The 22,072-nt window shown below is 32.0% G+C and overlaps 1 protein-coding gene and 1 long non-coding RNA gene across 4 annotated transcripts in view; one reads left to right on the forward strand and one right to left on the reverse strand.

Annotated features, from left to right (window-relative positions):
- fz2 (frizzled 2) overlaps positions 1-9,077 on the reverse strand; it is a 128,111-nt gene extending 119,034 nt beyond the window's left edge. Inside the window, exon 1 of the mRNA XM_089179366.1 lies at positions 8,499-9,077. The gene's annotated coding sequence lies outside the window, so the exon portion shown is untranslated. The remainder of the gene's footprint in view (positions 1-8,498) is intronic.
- Positions 1,551-12,042, forward strand: LOC149033481 (uncharacterized). 3 transcript variants are annotated; one of them, XR_016178858.1, is made up of 4 exons: positions 1,551-2,153; positions 9,241-9,674; positions 10,370-10,538; positions 11,285-12,042. It is a non-coding gene; the product is annotated as an uncharacterized LOC149033481 (long non-coding RNA). The 3 variants fall into 3 exon arrangements; XR_016178856.1 differs by having other exon boundaries at positions 9,241-9,629; XR_016178857.1 differs by lacking the exon at positions 11,285-12,042 and adding an exon at positions 10,688-10,921 and having other exon boundaries at positions 9,241-9,629.
- Positions 12,043-22,072: the final 10,030 nt, after the last annotated feature.

Below are 22,072 nucleotides of genomic sequence, written 5' to 3' on the forward strand. Positions count from 1 at the left end.
ACTTCAATTTTTTTAAGATAAAAACGTAAAAAAATTATTAGTAAAATCTCCTCAATTTTTTTATGTATCTTACTATAATAAAAAATATATAAAACTAACACGAAGATAATATTTAAGATACAAAATGTAATTTACCTTATTCAAAAATTGTTATATTAATTTCTAGAAATATTAAATTATATTTTTTATCGTCATTTTTTATTTGATGCTCCAGACAATCCTATTATATTGCATTATATAAGCAATAAAAATTAAGTATAAGACTTGAAAAAAAATAATATATAAAAATCAGGAGTCATGTGTTACCATAGTTTCCTTCAAGCAAACGTAGTTCTATAATCATCCTAATCAATATCAACCCTCTATCTGCTAACCTATATATTATATACTATCCCCAAGAGCTCGTTTTACTCAAATAGAAACGTCTATTCGACCGATATACTCATTTAATTATTCCCATACCTGCCTATCATACATTCTACCTATTTACCTATCTATCTAAAAGCTACAGTGAGCAAGTGAGTGAATAAGTGATTGAGTGAGAGAATATGAGCAAAGAGAGAGAGAGAGAGAGAGAGAGAAGTAGAAGATATATATATATATATTCCTAACCAAACCCGAAAATCTCAGCTATAGGACCACCTCTCTCTTTCTCTTGCAAGGTTCAGGAGGTCGTAGAGCGTGCGCGCGAGCATACTAAACTTCATCGAGGTGTTATGCCGCAATAGTCGCACGTGCGATGTCGAAGCGACGCTTTCCCGTATGTACCCACAAATATTGGTCCATTGCAGGATCACAATGCATTCTCACCTCTATCCCTTTCTCTCTCTCTCTCTCTCTCTTACACGCACACATATGTTTGTACACTTAAGTATATATATATATATATATATATATATATAAAGTGTTGGGTGTATCCGGGTATTCGAGGGGTTCAAAATGTAAGAGAATATATTATAAGGTAGATTCGAGTTTAAACAAGCACATATATATACATATTATATATATATATATATATATATATATATATATATATATATATATATATATATATATATATATATATATATATATGTATATATATGTATAAATATTTATGTACGATACGTAGTATATGGAAGTTTCTTTCATCCTTCTCTAATACACATACAAAAGTATATACCAAAGTTGGGTGTTTCACGCTTTCGGAGTGTAAAACGTTAAGCGAGAGAATATAATATAAGGTAGTCTTAGAGCTTAAACGCACACATACGAATCACAATTCCCCCTACCTATTCCAATTCCACCCTATTTTCATCATCCCTCTTATGCAAGTACAGGAAATATCTTTGAAATGTTCAAAATGAGAAGTGAGAGAGAAAGAAAAAGAATATAAGCTTTAGGATTTAAACGTACGCATATAAGAATCGTCATTCCCCTTGTCCGATTTCCTATTTTTATCCTTACACCTTATATACATGAGAAAGAAAGAGAAAGAGAGAAAGCAAAAAAAAAGAATCTTTGCAAATGCTGATTCAAAATGGAAAGGTGGCCTCGAGTTTAAACGCACAATTACGTATCTCAAAACCCCTCGTGTTTCCACCCTCTCGTCATCCACGACACCAACACCAACACCAACACTAGTAATAGCAGCAGCAGTAGCAGCAGTAACAGTATTAGTAGTAGTAGTAACAGCAGCCGGTGTTGTGCCGGTTCGCTTCCGTCCTATGCGTTTTCTCTTCTCCTGCGTTTCTCCGGCGTACTGTATTATTGATTTCCGCCCTTTGTGTCGCGTGATCAAGAAAATTGCCGTCGCGCTGTCGAGGAGGCGCGCGCCACAACGACGACCAAGGATGAAGAAGGCGAGGGGGTTGTTCTTGCGTTGGTAGTTGTAGTTGTTGGTATTGGTGACGACGTTCGTGATACCAGTTCTTCCTGCGTTGCCGATCGTACTAGTAGTCGTGTGATTGTAGGTAGGGTAAAAGTAGAGGGAACGGGGAGGGGAGGGATTGGTTGGTTGGTTGGTAGCAAAGGTGGTATGGGAGTAGTGGTGCTACTGCTACTGCTACTGCTACTGCTGGTGGATGAGGGTGCGGCGCAAAGGGTGGAGGGCGACGCCGCGATTACCCCACGAAGGGTAATGCACCACCTCCCTCGACAACGACGACGATACGGTAACACGGCGTTACTACCCTCCACCATCCTCCTTCTTCCTTCTCATCATCCTCCTCCTCCCACAATTCTCCTCCTTCTCTGCTCTTCTTCTTTTTCTTTTTTTTTTTTGCCTCATTCTTTCTCTACTCTACTCATCCTCATCCTCCTCATCTTTTTCGTCCTACCTACCTACCGTCGTTGTTACGTTTCACGATTTGTAATCGTTTTACGTAACGATCGAGAAATGATTATTTTACGAGTACGCTAGTTTTCTTCTTTATCTTTCATTTTTACATAGTTTATAGTATGTATTTTATTTTTTATTCTACTTTTTTTTTCAATGAACTCTAATCATTCTTTTTTTAGAATACAATTGGAAAGGATAATTGATGATTACATTTTTGAACATCAGTTATTTTGATAAGAAACATATATTCTTTATCTAATAAATAATTTGTTATACCAACCTAAGTTTATAATAAGAATAGAATATATTAAAAATCCAAGTATTATCTTAGTTTCACAATGATAAGTGAAAACCAAAATAACTCATACTAAAAAGTGTCCTAATCGATACTAAATCTGTGTGTAATGTACAACGTGGTCCAAATATATGACACATTCTTTTTTTTTAATACCAAAAGTTCCCTATTTACTTAAAATAATTTGTACAAACAGTCGACACCCATTTTCTTTCTCATATTACTTTTATCCCTCTATTTTTGTTTCCTTCAACACTATTGAACAAAAAAAATTCTTATAATCTTCGATATATACTGAAGTGTACCAGTAGGAAAAACACACTTTAAGAATATAGAATTCTATTATGTCACGAAAAACGAATCATCTTTTTATCTTCTCTTTCTCATTCCTTTCTCTCTCTGTCTGTCTTTCTCTCTCTCTCTCTCTCTCTCTCTTACATACATACACATACATACAATTTATCTCTCGTTTCATTTACGTGCCTAGGCGTTTACGTAATAATCGATAAGTGACTCTCGAGCTGTGATCCCGAAGCTTTTCTACGTGATCTTTTCTTAAGGAGAAAAGGAATAAATCTAATTCCATCGTGAAAGCAACCGTAAGATCGAATTAGAAGATCTTATGTAACGGTAACATCATCTAGATAAGTGAACTTCTTCCAGAGCGAAAAAGGTATTACGTTGAATGGATTTATTCGAGAAGCAAACCGTTCGACTGAATAAAGTCGAATAGTATTATTGAATTGAGATATATAGAAAAGAGAGATAAAAAACGAAGAATTGATTCTTCATGATTATATCCATGAAAAATCATTATCTATTATTTTCTATCTCATATGAATATATATTCACATTTCTATATAAACTTCGAAACAATCTACAGCAATATATTCAACCGCACTTATCTCTTTTTCTCTCTTTCACATAATAATTGCACGTATTTCACATACGATCATTTTCATTAAATAAATTGCCACTTTCGACGATACGAATAATAATAATAATAATGGTAACAACAATTCGTCTAATTTATCACTAATATCTCACTAAAATGGGGTGAAATATAACAAACAATATATAACGTTTGATATCAAGTAAATTTCGTTATAGATAAATAGCAATGAAAATAAATGAGGAATATTATTCGAAGTATAGTAATAAATATATCAACGAGATAATGGGATGTGAAGATAATCAATGGAACGAATGAGAGAAGAAATAAAAATAAAAACAAATAAATGGACTATCGGAAAAGATAGAAGTGGAAAAATACACATAGTAAGAAAGCAAAAAAAATATATATATATATATATATATATATAAAGGAAAGCGTTGTCCCATGGGATCTGTAGAGTATTGTCGTGGGGGTTGATAGTTGGTTCGTCGACTGTCATTGGAGGGCGCCAGCGTTGTCCTGTCCCTCTTTCACCCCTTATCCCCGGTCCAACGAAAGCATCCCCTTTACGCCTTCGACGTTGGTAGTGTCCATCTCTCTCTTGGTTCTGAGGGAAGAGAGCTAGCTACCTTTTCAGAGGGGCAGCAGCCTTGGAAAGGGAGGGCTTAGCTCGGGACTGTCACTCGGTGATGGATGATTCTACCCCAACGCGATCAATTCGCCTACCCCTGGAGTGTACATGCTTCGAGCTGCAACTCACCCTTCGGCCTATGCTTACGGGGCTAAATATATATAAGATAGAAAGAAATATATATAGAAAGAAAGAGAAAGAAAATAGGAAAAACCTTCCTTCTGATCCACTGGAAGACAATATTCTTCAATATATAATTCTTTAATCAGAATTGAAAGAAATAAAGAAAGATTAAAATACAATGAAACACTTGTATTATCTACTATTCCCATGAATTCATTCATGGATTAAGTCAAGAAAAAGTTATTACTCTGAATTGATAATTCTAACTAAATTGAAAAAAAAAACATGTAAAAATGTTATAAACAATGTCTAAAATTATAAAAGTTATTATATAATGAAAATATTTAATTAAAATATTGCTTTTAGAAGTGTTTTCTATTGTTGAACCTGGTCACGTATAAAATACAAGTTTATTGAGAAAAGTTAACGAGCTTTAGCTGACGGCTCTGTTCGAATTATTTGAACCTATACTGTACTTTGAAAAAATAATAAAAAAATAAATTAAAATTCTAAAATCAATGTATAGAGAATTGTAAAAAGTGTTAATGGAAGTGTATAATTATTATCGCTTTTATAATTTGTTTTCTATTGTCATATCTGGTCACGTACAAGGGACAAGTTTATTGAGAAAAGTTAACGAGCTTTAACACAAGATTGTTGTTTGAATTATGTATCTTTACGTATTATAGTATACATATATATATGCTATATCAATTTAAAAAACCCTTCCAACTCTTCCTATTTCTTTCTTGTTCACTCTTTTATACTTTTATTCAATATCGTCGAGTTGTTCGCTAAACTTTTCTCGAAAAAGTTACTTCTCTATACACAGAAGTCTCTTAATTGACGATATTACGTTTGCATAAATCAAACGAAGCGTAACAGTTTTTTCCTGATTATTTATTTCCTTTTTCATCCTTCGACTTACTATAGAAGATCGTTGTGGAGATAAAGTTAGGAAACATCGTTCGGGAGTTTCATAAATAAGTCACGTCGGGAATTCAGTTATATATATACCTATTCTTTTATTTTTTTATTATTTTCTTCTTCTGCATGTTCGCATCAAGTACTTCGTCAAACTTTTAAAGTTCCCATCCGAAAAAAAAACCAAAACAAAAACAAAGTATCGAGAAATCGAGTTCAATGTATTCCAAAAAACAACGACAACAACATTTTTTCCTATAAATTTGTGTATCTTTTAAATCGAATGGGTCTTTTAAACTCCGAAGTAGATCCTGGAGATACAAAAAGAGAGAAAGATAGGAGACAAATTGAAATTTATTACAAGAAAAAGCAAAACAAAACCAGGAATTAACGATCGATCGATAAAGAATATGAATTTGAGAAAGTATTAAATTTTTAACGAATACGAGATTAATTATTCAAACTACTTATCTGTACTAAGACGAGTGAAAACGACTAGCAGCAGCTAGTCATCACCCACCCTTTTTACTACACTCTCTTTCTCTTTTAGTCTTGAAAGGAAGAGAAAATACGTGACTCTACTGTTAATATTCGTTCTTGAAGATAGGATCGAGGAAATTTATCAACGTTGAGAAATAAGAGACTCGATCTGTCTTCCACCTACTCGAACGATTCTCAGTCATTTCTCTTTCTCCCTCTCTCTGTCTGTATTTCTCACGACATCCCTCAGTTGTACATCAACCCCGTAATACTCATCCTCTAGCAAAGCCATTGACGATCGTACATACTCTACAACGCTATCTAATTTGCATAGTAAATTTTAATCAACCTAACCTCAAGCTGTAATATGTACATATGTAGGTAGATTACACATACGTAAACGAAGACATGATGTGTATATATATAAGTATATACATAAGTATATACATAAGTATATACATAAGTATATATAGATATATATAAATCGTAGTAGAGCAGGGTGCTTCACCACCAGCACTAACACCACCCAACTCATAATTACTTTCCTCTGCCGGTGCACGTTAATTCAAATTGCTTTCGAATTACCTAACGCCGTGTTGAGATAGAAAGAGAGAGAAGAGATGTGGAGGAGAGGAGGAGAGTAAAAGAGAGAGAGAGAGAGAGAGAGAGGATGGAACAAGTGAGAGAGGGCTCTTTTCGAGACGCGCCGCGTAACAAGCTCGAGAATTACTCGCTCGGCTCTCCTCAACGCTCTCTGTGTGTACTCGGTTGCATTGCTTCAGGCTGCTCTTGCTCAGCTGGATTGCGTTCATGGCCCGTACTTGCTAGACACAAGAGAGAAACAGAGAAAGAGAACACACAGAGAGAGAAAAAAAACTAAATAGAATGATAGAAAAAAAAGAAGAAGAGTGAAAGAGAGAGACAAAAAATCTACATGAACTAGGAGATAGCCAAAGAACTGAAACCGTCGAGATCCTTTGGATTATCGTACCCGACAAAAGATAACGGCGCTTATCGTGGCTCCCGGCATGAGGGAGAAAAAGGTTGCCTCTGAAAACTCACAGCCGTATTGTCGACAATTCCTGTCCCTTCTAGCAACACTACTACCCAACTCCTACCTCTACTACTATCACCATTACTACTACTACTACTATCACTGCTGATTCTGCTGCTACTACTGTTACTATCACCGACATTACTATTGCCACTAACATCGCCAGCTAAATCGCGAGCAATAGTCTCGTGTGGTACAATAGCAAGCACTATTCTACCCTTTCCTAACACTTTCTCTCTTTTTTTTCTATCTTTCACCCTCTTTCTCTCTCTCTCAATTCCCTTTTCTATCTCTATCTACGTCAATTTACTTCTTTGAAAGATGATGTCGATCGTATCAACAAATGAGAGAAGAGATAGAGTAATACGTTGATTGTAATCGTCTTTACGATTATTTTTATTGCTAACAACTAACGCGTGTGCCTTCTCATTCCTCCTTAACCCCATCCGGTGTTTGATATTTGTGTTGATAAGAAGATTTATTTGCTAATAGATAATGTATGTATGTTAATAAGATAGGATTGATTAGATTAATAGTTTTTGCAGGTGTGTTTCATGAATAGTAAATATGTTCTTAGAAGAGATATAGAGAGATAGAAAATAATATTTATGTATGTGTTTTATAATGGGATAAATTATTCTTGCAAATGACTCATGAATAATACAGTTTGTGTAATAGTTTTTTTAACGATTTAAATCTTTAAAAATAATTTTTAACTTTCACAGTCATATATATTATTTATAAATTATCGAGTTAATAAAATAAGAATTTATAATATAAATAGTTTCTATAGGTACACGAGTAATAAAACTTCTATGCATTTATTTTTATTAATCTAAGCTTCCAGAATAATTACTATACAGGTTTAATAATATTCTTTGTTAATAAATTAAAAATTTATAAGATAAACAGTTTTTATGGGTACACGAGTAATAACATTTTTTTTTTCATTTTTTTTTATTAATCTAAGCTTTTAAAATAATTGCTATGCATGTTTAATAATATTCTTTGTTAATATAAAAAATGCTACAAAAATATAAAATACTTGGAGCAAATAAAAAATAGGATCATTAGTAAACCCCTAGTATTTCGGTCCCTTAGAACGATGACCGATCGAAGGTAGGGGTGAAACGAGTCTCCAAGCATCGTGTCTCTAAGTTCCTTATCGATTCTCGATTACTGTGAAATTGTCGGTTGAACGTATTCCAGTTGAATCGATAGGAATGAAGTAAAATCAAATAATATTGTATTTTAGTAAGAAATGTTTGAATTCTTCATTTGATAAAGAATATAAACGATAAAAAATCATCAAAAGAAATATCTACAACTCTAAAATATAGTCCCCTTTTCTCTCTCTCCCTCTCTCACTCTCATCGTCGTAGTCTTTACTAATTGGTGGATAAGAATCGTGAAGAAACTAAGAAGTGGGAAACGTTTGTCAAAGGAGGAAAACCTCTTACGAGTCGCCTCGAGCAATGGAAATAACCCAAAGAAAAGTAGAGAAGTACAAAAAGAAGAAGAAAGAGAAAAAGTAAAAAAGAAAAGAAAAGAAAAGTATGAGTTCCGGAAGCCGGAAGAAAAGGAGAGTACCTTTGATCTTTCTCAAGGTACTCCCTTTTTCGTTTTTCCTTTACTCTTTTCTTACTAAGAAACTTCCTTGGAAGCACGTGTATGCACATATGCATATACATACATATATATGTGTACATGTAGATAAATAAAAAACATTTTTCTATGGAAAAGAAAAACAAAAAATATTACACGAAGTTCACTTACCAGAAGAAGAATAAAAAGAAAAAGAAGTAGAAGTAGAAGCAGAAGAAGAAGAAGATCACAGAGGGTACACAAAGTTCTTGCTCACTGTTCTCCAACTTTGATGCTGCTTCCACACACACAAGTTCGCATAGGAAAACTATAAACTCGTATTCCGTGGGGCGCTAAGTTCAATCACTCGCGTTCGATTGTAAATGTGATATAAATAAGATATATAAACGATGATAACAAGAAGCAGAAGAAAAAGTAGAAATAGAAAAATAAAAAGAAGAAAAATAAATAATTAGATTAATAGTTGTTAAGCGTTGATAAATGATTAAAGAAGGGGGGTTTCGTTATAAGGGTAGTTCGTTGAATCTTGATAGAATCAAAAGAAAGAAATAAATTAAGAACGAACGAGAGTGAAAGAGAATAGTTAAAAAAAGAAAGAAAGACAGAGAGATTACCGGCACCTTGGCACTTAGCTGTCGTTCGTTCGTTCGTATATACGTGTAGGTTAACCTTGAAAAGGCAGCCCGGTAGCGACGATACGCGAGCCTGTTTTGGGTGGCGTGCTGGTGCTGTTGAGAGCGTGACTACGAAGGCGCCGTCTTTCGGTATTCGAAAGTACCAAGAGAAATCGATAGACCGGCTCCGGCACATGCGTGTAATTTCCTCCCTCCTACCTTCCCTACCGACCCTTCTTTCTTACTCTCTCTTTCTTTCTTTCTTTCTATTTTATTCTCCTTTTTCCTCCCTCTCATAGTGGCGGCAGACCACGAGCCAGAGCGCTGTGCTAGGCAGCAGCAGCAGCACCAGCAGCAACATTGGTGGTGTAGGTGGACGTGGTGGAGGAAGAAAACGAAGAAGAAGAAGAAGAAGAAGGAGAAGAAGAAGAAGGGTTCTAGGCGACGCTCCCCAAAGTAATGGGAATTTCTTTTCCGTTTGCACCCCCTCGCCACGCCTCCCTCCAACCTTCTCCTCATCCACCCTTTTCCTACTTCTCTTTACCCTCCTTCACCCTTCGACATTCTCGCTGTTTCAACCCTGCGTCTCGTTCTACCCTTCTTCTTCTTCTTCTTCTTCTTCTTCATCTTCTTCTTCTTCTTCTTCGACGCTCAGCTGCTTTTTGGAAACACCCTTGCTATACGTCGAGTACGTACCTTTCTTCGGTTGTGTGTTGTTATTGAACATGGAAAGGTTTGTAAGACCAACAAGAAGAAAAAGAAAGAGAAAAAATGTATATCAAAGTGAGAGGAAAGGAAAGAAAGAGAATGGGAAGACGTTGGTCAATAAGAACCAAAAATTCCTCATACGTGGAAAAATCTCGAGTTTGCTTTTTCTCTTATCTAGGAAAAAATTCTTACCACGGTCGGCTTATCCTCGAAATGCCGAAAATTGCCGTTTGCGAAGTAACTACCCTTTCGGAAATCCTCTTCTTCCCTTTCTTATTCTTCACACCTTTTTCTTGCGAGCGTAGGTTTATCGATTGCTCTTTTTTACCAGACTAACTTCAACCCTTCAAGATATAACAATTTACACTCTCAACCTAGACAATTTTATTATTTAAAACTCCATTTTTATTTTTTAAATAATATTAGTTAAATATTTATTAGATGTAAACATTTTTGAAACGAATGTAGCTTCGTCAAAAAATTAGAAAAATTCATTTTATATTTAATTTTTTATAACAATCATTATAATACCATTTGATTTTTCTAATTTATCAACCTCATCCATTTTTATGATACCCAACGAATTCTGTAGAAATAAATTACATTTAAGGTATTTCTTAAAATCAATGACCGGTTAAGTATTGATCAGTAATTGAAATAGAAGAAATCTATTGTTATTCGAGTATAGTTCGTTCAGTGAAATTTGTTTTCGATCGATAGGAAAACAGAGCTAGACGGGATTTAAACGTAAGACAAACGGAGATAAACCTTGCTGGATAAGGTCCAAGAAATTTATCGTTTAGAAAGGATGTTGCTGCTGTTGCTGTTAAAGCTACTTCCTTCGCCAGTAGGCAACCATTTCTGAGACAACTTGCAAATTTAGCTTATGGTAAATAACAATATATTCAAGTTAATAAATTATTACTAATGTGAAACCTTACAATCCATAACTTTAGAATATATTTACTTAGTGTATAGTACTATATAAATGTATAAAAGTATATATGTATATATGTATATCTATCTATGTGTGTGTAGGTGCGTTAACGGCTCGTGAAAGTCGATCGATACGCCTCGACGACGCATACGAGGATGGAAAACTCACAAGACGAGTTCTTCTCCTTCGAAGATCGTAGGTTTCGTTCTTTCGTTGAGACGAACGTGTAATCTTTTAGGAAAAAAAATCTTATCATCAGATATTATATCGAAGTATGTCTCGAAATTTGTATCGATCGATAAGCTTTTAAAATAGAATTCACTTCAAAAATCCCATTTAATTCTTTAAGAAAATATTTTTGTCAAGTATTTTGTCTACTCTCGTTTAAAGTTATTAAAATAAAATTCAATCCTTTTCTACATGAGATGATAATCGATCGATATTTATAAAACGACAACGATCAAAATAAACTTTTCGAATCTGTCATAAGGACGTACACATTATATAGCTTTTATATAATGTATATACCTGTATACATATATATACGTGTATAAAAATAAAAAACAAACGAGATTGTTTTCTGGTCGAGATGATTGAAATCGATCGATATTTATCACGTGAAGACGATCAAAATAAACTTACCGAACATTGAATGGAGATCAAAATCGGATATAAGAAATGTACATGAAATTTTACAGCTCAATGATTTTATGATGGACGAAAGGACCAATAGTAAGTAGTATAGCAGGTACGTAGTAGGTAATACTCGTGATATTTCGAATCCTTGGATGAAAGATAGAGAGAGAGAGAGAGAGAGAGAGAGGAAATATATAAAAATGAAAACGAGAAAGAGAAAGAAATAGGAGAATAAAAATAAAAATAAGAATAAGAATATGAAGAAGGAAGAAAGGAAGGAAGGAAAAAAAATTACAAGATGCTCTCTCTCTCTCAGTGAACGGTTGGAACGACGCCAAGCTGCGTCTCCAAATGGGGTATCTGCTGATTCTTGCCAGAAAGAGATTTTGCATCGTGCCTTTAAAGCTCCGGAAGCGTAATGGCGCGGAATCGGCGAGCGTCGTTGAAATCTTCTCTCTCATTCGTGCCAGTGTATAAGGGTAAAGTCTCGTGAGTACTTCACCAAAGACCATACTAAGGAAAGGCCATGAAAAAAAGAAGAACTTTATTTCTTTCTCTCTTTCTTTCTTTCTTTCTTTCTTTTATCTTTTGATTGTACCATCGAGAAGAAGACAACGAAAGGGTTTATTTTTCTATCTAGAAAAATTTATACTTCTCTCTAGTTAAAACCTATCAAGTTAAACATACTTACGATTTTTTTTAATAATATAATACAAAATGTAAATGTCAATAATTATTCGTCATTACTGATCACAGGTAGATCTTTTTTTTGATAATCAACATTTTTCTTAATGCTTAAGTAAGACAGGTAATATTATTTTTCAATTGTATTTAACAAAACTAAGATATAATTAAGTTAATATAATTATATAATTAATATATATAATTTTTCGTTTATATATAATTTGTATATATATGTAATTTTGAGAAAAAAATGTATTTTGAAAAAATAATATAGTTAAGAGAGATTCGTTATATTTTATGATAATTAAATTTATATGAAAATCTGTCACAAATTTGGCTCTTCAAATTATTTAGCAATACATTTTGTTGTTGTTAAAAATTATCTTTAATCTATTTGAACTCTGGATTATTGTAATAAAATTAAAAAAAAATGACAAAGATAATATTATCTTAAAATTAGTACAAAAGTAACCTTTAGGAATGAATCCAAGTATCTACTCAGACGTGTTCGAAACGTTTTCAACTCTTTAAAAAAGAAAGAAAAGCAACGACACAAAATAAAATTAAAATATAAAAAAAGAGAGAGCATTGTCGTAGTTCATTAACTTTAAAAAAATGTATCGAAACGAAAATCTTTTTTTTCCATACATTAAAGTGTATTTTACGAGTATTCCTAGTAAATTCAAGGCACGGAATTGTTGTTGCTCGGTGCTCGAGTGTATATACGAGAGTAAAGGAGAAAAAGATAGAAAAAGAGAGAAAGATAGATAGATAGATAGATAGAAAAAGAGAACGAGAGAGAGAGAAAGATAGAAGAAGAGAGAGGATACGGAGGGTAAAGTGAGAGAGTGAGGGATTTAGAAGCAGGGTGCAGGTTTCATGGTGTCATGGCAACACCCGTCGCGATAGAAAACGCCTTTGGCTCCCTTTTGCCATTGCCACAACGTACTACCTTCAAGAGTAGAACGTGCCTCGTACTTCGTGTGAGAAAAGTCCGATCGAGGTTAACGGCGTCGGCGGCTTCTTCAAAAGAACAGAGTCGCCCGTTCGATCGACTTTCCTACATATCTATTACCCCTTTTTTGTCTACCTTTAACATTCTTTTACCAACCCCTTTTATATTCCATCTAATGCTTGACCGTACTAATCGAAAACTCGTTAGAATCATACGAAAAATGATTAATAGTATATTTACGTGATATAGTGCAAGAAATTCTTAGAAATTGATGGAAAACATACGAGCATTAATTTTAGGTTAGGAACCATAATCTCGATATGTTTTAATATTAAAATTATTTATTTAAAAATGTACAATAAAGATTCTATATGTTTTATTACTTTTCATATATGACAACGTGGTTGTTTATTATATCATAAACAATATAAGACAAATACATTCATAATAAATGTTCAAAATGATTTTACCCTTAGCATTAATCACGTGACAATATTTTACAAATTTTGATTCTATCTTTTTTAAATTTTTTCCAAATCTTTTTCATTAATGACAGTAGTCTAATAGACAACACTTTTTATATGACCCTACAGAAAAGAAAATCGATACCTTTTTCTGATTACTTTAGACTTTATTTCCGGATCATGGTTCCATATTTAAAATTGGTGCTTCTGTATTACTTCCGACCATCATCCATAAAACTTTGATACAGCATCATAGATACACTCTATATAATGATCGTACTTCAAAGAGTACATTTACACTCATTCGTTGAAATTTAATGATCATTAGAAAGGTCACATCCTTTCGATTATTTGAACAAAAATCAAACGAATTTTTTTTCATTTCGATCATTCATCGAATAATTTTTATCTACAGAAATAATAGAACAAATTATTTTAACAGATTCATACGAATATCGTACAAAGGATTAGAAAGTTAAGTTAGCTCATTATGTTCATGATCTTGTTAACCTAACGAGAGATTCCACATTATGTATTTATTCAAATGAACAAAATTTTCTCTAAAGTTAAAGAAGAGGAAGAAGAAGAAAAAAAGAAACAAGATGATCTTAGTTAAGGTAATCAGATAAAATTAAGAACGTGTATCTAAGTGAAACGTGTGAACCTACCGGTTTATAATTCATCTGGAAAAAGCATTGGGGGAAATTAGGTGTACGCTTGAAATATACTTGGATAGAGGATTTACCGTCGAGGGACGACAGAGTCTGCGTATTTCTATGTGTATACGGGAAAACACCACTTTACACCACTTGGAGTAATCCTTGGTAATAACGACGTCGTCGCGACTTTGAATGGACGATTTTTCTCTTTCTCTTTCTCACTTTTTCTCGACGAATCATAAAACTGTAAGACCATGAGGAATACTACCATCTTCGTTACTAGACGGATTTACACAGGGAAAAGAAGTCGACTTATTATTTTTCTATCATATAATATATATAATTTATTTTATAATTTATTACTGACATTTGTCGAGTATGTATAAAAAAATATTACTCTCCCATTTATCTTTGACAAAATAAAACTACACTGCCACCCTCCAAAAAAAAAAGTTACATTAACGGATACATAAGTGTAAATGTGTACGGGTGAGCGTGGAAAGAGAGAAAAATCGATTTTTTTTCCTTTTCAATTTCAATGGGCAATGTTTTTAAAAGAGAATACAGAAAAAAAATATTAGTAATCAAAACGATACGAATAGGTACGTGCTTTTAATTACGACGTCAAATGATGAGTTCTCTCTTTCGTATTCGATTAATACCGAATGAGATACGTACAATGATGAATTACTATTATTATTATTATTAGCGATCAACAGGAGTACGATGGATAACGGATAGTAACGAACGCAAATTGTCATTGTGCGTTGTCGAGAACGCAATTTTCCACGATGAAATATTCAAAGGAATTTTGCGTGCATGCGTGCATGCGTGCTTGCCTACGTGCATGACTCAAAATTGAAACTACAATTTCTTTCTTTTTTCTCTTTCATTTTACCAATTTTTTTTTGTTATCATGATTCAATAGAGAACTTCGTTCGTATGATATGTGCCATTTTTTACGTTTTTTTTTATACGTGAGATAAAAGAGAACGTAACTTTGCTGGAAAATAAAATTTCACGATTCTTCTCGTCGTACTTTTCTTTACCATATCCCCTTCCCCTTACCCTTACACACCATTCTTTCTTTTCTCCCAAACAATAACGTAGTCGCCGTCTCGTCGCGTTCCAGACTATCCGTCTTATCTTTTGAATGTATAAAACGTCTCGTGTGAGCACTTTTCTTGTTATCCACCTTGGTCTGATAATTTCATGTTTTTTTTTCTCTAACATAAGAACAAAAGAAGAAGAAGAAGAAAAAACATAAAATTGGACTAGTTCCCGAATAGCAAATGCATGCAAATTCGTTCCTTGATTTAATTGGTTATTAAAAAAAGATAAAAAAAAAAATAAATTGAAGGAAAATAAAAACAAAATATTAAGATAAGTACTTAATGAATATATAAAAAATGAATATTTATGTAAATAAAAAGATATAACATACAATAAATAAAAACAACATAAATATAAAAAAATATAAAACAAAATGAATGTACAAAATGAGAATTCAATCTAAATGAATGAGAAGTTCATTGAAACAAATTAATTCGTTTGGTTCATTCATTAGAATGTATTCACTAAGGTACAATTTTGATTTTTATGAAACGTCGACCGATATCTTTCCTACGCGCGTACATACATAAATGTATGTATATGTATATGCATAGATAGAATATACGAGTTTACGTGTATGTGTGTGTGTGCGTGATGTATAGGGCAGAGATAGCAGATGAAAGATATTTCGTCTTGCACCGAGGACTCGAGCGAATTTTCAATTTCGAATATATGCAAGAGGGCAACACGGTGCACGGTGAACGGTGGTACATGGTGCATGGTGCACGATGCGCGCGCACGTCGGTCTGCGCTCGAAAATCTGAATTGCAAATCCGAACGCAATTAAAAGTGTATCGGGCAGGAGTTAGCTGTGCGGTGGTCAGAACGCGTTGTATGTAGCCCTAGCGTTTGGCAAAGCTCGAATCAGCAATTAAGGCGAAAACATTATATAACGAATCGATCTGTCGATGAAAAAAAGAAAGAGAAAAAAAAACCGGGAGAAAATCTCGAAAGTCCCTATTTTGAGTTAAACGAAAAACAAAAAGAGAGATGAAGAAAGAAAAAAGGGAAAATTTTTTAATAATTTACATCAAAAGTGCAACGATGCACCCAGTAAAGTGCATTTGCATTTATTCACTTAATTGCATAATTTGTCCATTAAAAAATATTCGGCGAGTAGGTATTGAAAAAAATAAATGGGAAAAAAATGGAAAAAAAATAGGAAAAAAATTTATACGTTTTATATGAACATATGAGTATGTAGAAATATACTATATTTATATGCGTTTATATATATATACGAGTATTTTTCGAGACATTTCAAGCGTGAATTACGTGATTCGATAAACGGATGTTTCCGCGCTAAATTCAACTTGAATTATTTTCAGTACGCATTGGAATGCCTCTTGACATCGTCGCTAACACCATCGCGTACGATTTAATCGTTCGTGTTCAGACGTTGGATCGATTTACGTATTTCGAGAGTAGTAGACGTTGACAGAACGACAAGTTGCGTGATGTGTATGCTAAATAACGTACAAGTGTGCGTAAGTTTATATTTTTTGTTTGTTTGCGTATTCGTGTGTTGTAGAGTATTACTTGTAGTTCTCGTTCGTTTTTCTATGTATATATATGCATACACAATTACAGAATTCTACGAATGAAATTCACCAAGTTTACGGGTTTATAAATTCACTTTAATTATATTCGAAGAATAACAAACGTAAAGCTGAACTTTTTCGTCAGTCTGAAACACTAAAATTTTAATCTTATTTCAAAACGATGACTTATAAAACACCTACTCTCTGCTTTACTCTACTAGTAACCACTGAAATAATTCCTAATAATGAGTATATATATATGTAAGAGATCGTAAAAAGCATCAGCCCGTTAATAATATAATTCGAGCTTATCGTTAGAAATTTTAATGGATTTGGTATGTCTAGATGTTCATAGAGCATAAATAAAATTATCCAACTTTGTGAGAAGGGCTTTAAACGTTCTATTATATTAAATTGAAAAGCACCGTTTCCTTCGTCTCTACTCTTCTACTTTGCTATAACACAATGACGTTTCTATTAAAGAGCTTTTCATGGAAAATCTTATAATATCGTTAAACCGTGCATGAACTTTCATTAAGCTGGAAAATTATTAAAATCGTTTGAAAATTATCGATATTTAATATTGATACATATCGAAGATCAAAATGGAAATATCTATATTAATATATTATTTAATTTTAGATCGAAAGTATAAATCTATGGAAGAAAGGGAGAAGATGATAACTTTGACCCATTTTCTTCGTCTAATCTATTTTCCCTTTATCACTTTAACGATTAAAACGAGAACAAGGTAAACATAAATGAAGCGTAAATTGATTATCTTTGGAACGTGAGAAATTAGAAAGGATTGATCCAGATCATTGAGTTGAATCGTTGATTGGTTAATCGAGACACGAAGTTTTTTATTTTTTAAATAATTTTCTTCTTGTAATTAGGATATTATTGAATTTTTGATTAATTCTAAACTGTTTTTTTAATAAATATTTATATACTATCAAGAAAATGATAACGTTTTTAAAATATACTTTAAATAAATCTTGATTTTATAAAAAAAAAAACATATTTATGCAAACTATCTAACTTGAGATAAATTTTGATTAAATTTTAAGTTGTACCTTTGGCTATCTATACTTTAAAATTGTTAATCATCTACCTTGTGACACATTATTTTAAAACTAATAAAAATATGAGTACTACCAAGTTTAAAACAGTGAATTCAATTAATTTATTTACGAGATAAGATTAAAAAATTATCACGTAAAACTTATTATTATAAAATTTTAATTAAATTTTAAATTGCATCCCCCTTTGGCTATTTATACTTTTAAGTTTTTAATCATCTACTTTATGACATATTATTTTGAAACTAATAACAATACTAGTACTACCAAGTTTAAAACAATGAATTTAATCAATTTATTTACAAGATAAGCCTAAAAAATTATCAAGCAAAGTTTACTATTATAAAATGTTATCAGTATTGATTTAAATCTTTCCTTTTGATAAATCTAAATTGAAACATTTCTTCTGAAATTCAAAATTACATAAAATTAAGAGGTATTCATGTTTGGAAATGAAGGTATTGTATAGAAAGACGATAATGACGGCTTGGTTTCCAATGATAGCTATCGAGACTAGATTTCGTTCGTTAAAAATGTAATTGATGATGATCGTGTAAAAAGAGAGAGAGAAAGAGAAAGAGAAGACGATTAAATTCTTCGTACTGCTACGAATGTCATTATTATTCTACGATATTCTCTCTCTCTCTCTCTCTCTCTCTCTCTCTCACTCTCTTTTTTTTTTATTCTCATCGATATGGCGTAATAATTTTTTCCCAACTAACGCGCTAGCGAGCAAACCGATTTTGCGTATTCTTTTTTCTCTTTCTCTCTTTCTCTCAATTATTTCGAAGCGATCGGGAGGCAAATTCGCAGCAAGTAGCCAATTAAAATCGATTAAAAGTCTACGTACCAGCAACGAGTAAAAAGTTCACGTTTCAATGCCGATTTCTTTTCTTCTTTTTTTTTCCCTTTCTCTCTCTCTCTCTCTTTTGTGCCTGTTTTTTCTCCTTTTTTATTTTATTTTTTTATTCAACCACATTACCACGTCTGCTATTTATGCTTTAATAATATTTGAACAATCCAGGATATAACGAAGAACGAAATAGGTATTATTATTGATCTAACGTATTTGAATTTCCGATGTAAATATCGTAATTAGCTAGTAGGAAACATAGGAAGCCATAGCAAATTATGAAAAACCCATTAAATGGTCCACACAAACAACCATCCCTTTTCAAATGAAAGAAAATTATCATCTAATGGAGATCAAAGTTATCAAATTAATATTTTTCTCGTTGTAAGAACGTTTCTAATTTAATTGAAATGAATAAACACGTACTAAAAAAAAAAAAAATATGAAATATACAACACTCATTCTATTTTAAATATTATACTTAAAGTATTAAATTGATTAGAAAAATATTAAAATACAACGATCATATGGATTTTTTGTTGATAAATATCATTTTTACAAATCATTGAAACTTTTCTTTCTTGTTTTTCTTTTGAATCAATTTTTAGAAATGTGTCGTATGAAATCAGACAAAAAATTGTATGAACAAATCATCTCGAAAAAAAATTCGTCCACAGTTTACGAAGCACTTTATATCAAGTATTCCCGTGGCATTCACACAAAATCTATCCGAGAAAGGTACGGAATCGATGCATTTCCAGCATTCGATGGCCCATTCGATATATATATATATGTATGTATCGCGAATGATTCTCCGAAAAAACGACATTGAAGGAGGAAGCGAAAAAAGTGGTTGGGAAACGTCGACGATAGGGAATCATTCGAATGGAAAAAAAAATGCCTGGTCATATTGCTATGGAAGCTCGTATAAGCTACATTGTCAAATGTGCATCTAGAAACGTGTATAGATTTCTCTCCATGCATATATAGAAGTGTATGTTGTATATATCCTATGTGTATATGTATATAACGTCGAGTGGCACGGTTTCTAATTCCAACGTTCTCGTCGTGTTGTTCCATGGATAGGACGACGCCGGAAGAAATATAAAATGCATAAATGTTTCCTAGTAAGATTGAAATAGAAAACTTTAGGTAAACTTTAATACACTTTTTAAACTTCTTTTTTTTTTTTTACTTGCAACAAGCACAAAAGATTTTTACGAAGTATTGTGTACATTATATAAAAGATGTCCAAGTTTTTATTCGTAAAATTTTACCACCGTGTTCTATTTATAAGAAAAGAAAATATGTATTATATAAACGTGGACTTGTAAATGTGTTTTATTTAAAAATTGTAGCAAATATTAATACTTATTTGAGAGTAATTTTTTTTCTCAAAATTCCCTAGTAGCACAAAATATTGAAAAATATTGAAAACATGTATTTAATATTAAAAAGAGATTCAGTATCTTTTTATTTTGTGCTACTAAGATTCTTATTGTAATACTAGACTATATATATTAACTTACATAAATCTTGGTAAATCCTGTAAAAAAATATAAAGGAATCAGTAAGAAAAATGATTTTAGATTTACTAGCCTTATTTGAAAAGTTTACAATCTCAATGAAAACTTTACTTCTTTACTTCTTAATTTTTTTTTTCGAACGACGATCAACGTTCTCATAAAATACATTTTCTTATTTTATTTAAAAAATTTTGTGTTTCTTTAGTTAGACAAATTTACTTTGACGAAACGAATGATGATATTAGTGTAGCCGGTCACGTGGAAAAAGGGTAAAGGTGAAGATAGTTAAACGTTGCTCTCGACAGTTTTATAGAGAGCCTTGGAAATAATCCGGGTGCCTGAATCGACATCCTACTGTTTGTTATTCTAGCAGTTACTAGCAGTGACAGTTCTGTGAATAAAGTGGTTACAGAAGTTCTCTTCACAATGCGCTTTTAGACTACTAACAGAATTTCAAATCATGTGTTAAATCGATAATGCTAACTGAAATCGTTTTAACGATCCTTTAAGATCCTAAAGATCTTTCTATAATGTATGATAAATTAATCAGCATTGAAAACAATTATATTCACATACTTCTTCAATTTTTAAACACTATGTTTAAATTATTAACATGATTGAAAATCGTACGTTAAATTGATAATGTTACTGAAATCAACACTTTTCAAAGGGGTTACCACAATTAACTGGATAAAGATTTATTTAAAATTTATCTATCATGTATATTTCAATATTCAACAAAAAATTCAATTCACCTTTATATTTAATTAATTTTTTTATTTTGTAATCTCAATAATACAAAGCATGCTTAGTTAGGAAGCAAGGACCTTAAACCAAACATGGTAACCAAAAACCATGAAACATGTGTTTAGTTCACAGAGATATTGTTTTTCTTCTAGGGACCCTAAAACATAGTAGTGATTCTAGAGAAAGTTTATCTTCTGTATATTTGTTAAATAAATTCGTAGAATAATTCGAGAAATTTATTTCATACATTGAATTAAAATTTATGGAATGTTTCAGTATAATTATTTCTTCTTCTTTTTTCAGTTGTAATAAAAAGGATATTAAATTAAAAATATTTTCGTTATAAAATAATTTAAAAGTAATTTGCTTAATTCACTGACCTTATTACTTATAATTATTTATGTTTTTAATTTCGTGGTTAGATTAAAGAACTTTTAATATTTTGTGTATCATATAACGTCTGTAAAATAAATTAATTATTTATAATCTCATTAATAACAATTTCTTAATATTCCATTAATTTGTAATTATTAAAATGTTTTTTTTCTTCAAATTAAATTATTATTTTAAATTTCTATTAATTTTAAATTGCATTATCTGGATTCGAAAGTTTTTAAGAAAAAAAACACCTTTACCACTAGAAGAATTTTAATTACATTCCTCTATAATATCAGAGCTAAAAATTAGAAACAATTATTCTTAAATACTTTATATAAAATAATAATTAATTACATAACATCACACGTACATTGTATTACATATAATTATAAATTCGTAATTAATAAATTATGAGTGATATTTCTGTGCTAAAGAAATAAAAAAAAGTGAATGAAGTAAAGTTATTTATTTTTCTAAAAAAAAATAAAAAAATAAAAAAAAATAAAAACCTTTCACCCTTATTTCCAATTTCATCCTAGAAATCCCACAGAAAAGTCTTCTATCCTTTTACAAATCCGTATCACACGGTGTAATACGTATACGCTCGTCCCGTTTAGAGATTACACCCATGAGATAGATAGAAAGAGAAGGAAAGATAAAGAGAGAGAATAAGAGAGAAATAGTGAGAGAGAGAGAGAGAGAAAGAGAGACAGAAACAGGGTAGTAGACAAGCGTTCGAAAGCACTTATGGCTTGTGTCCGGTCGAAAGCACGTTCGCGCAGGCTCGCATCGACGAAACACGAATTCCGACACGCTCGATACAACGAGCTTTAGGATCGTTGTACCAA

This window comes from Polistes dominula, unplaced genomic scaffold (assembly GCF_049000335.1).
Source record: "Polistes dominula isolate Pdom_NZ unplaced genomic scaffold, Pdom_raw_medaka contig_373, whole genome shotgun sequence".
Classification (NCBI taxonomy): domain Eukaryota; kingdom Metazoa; phylum Arthropoda; class Insecta; order Hymenoptera; family Vespidae; genus Polistes; species Polistes dominula.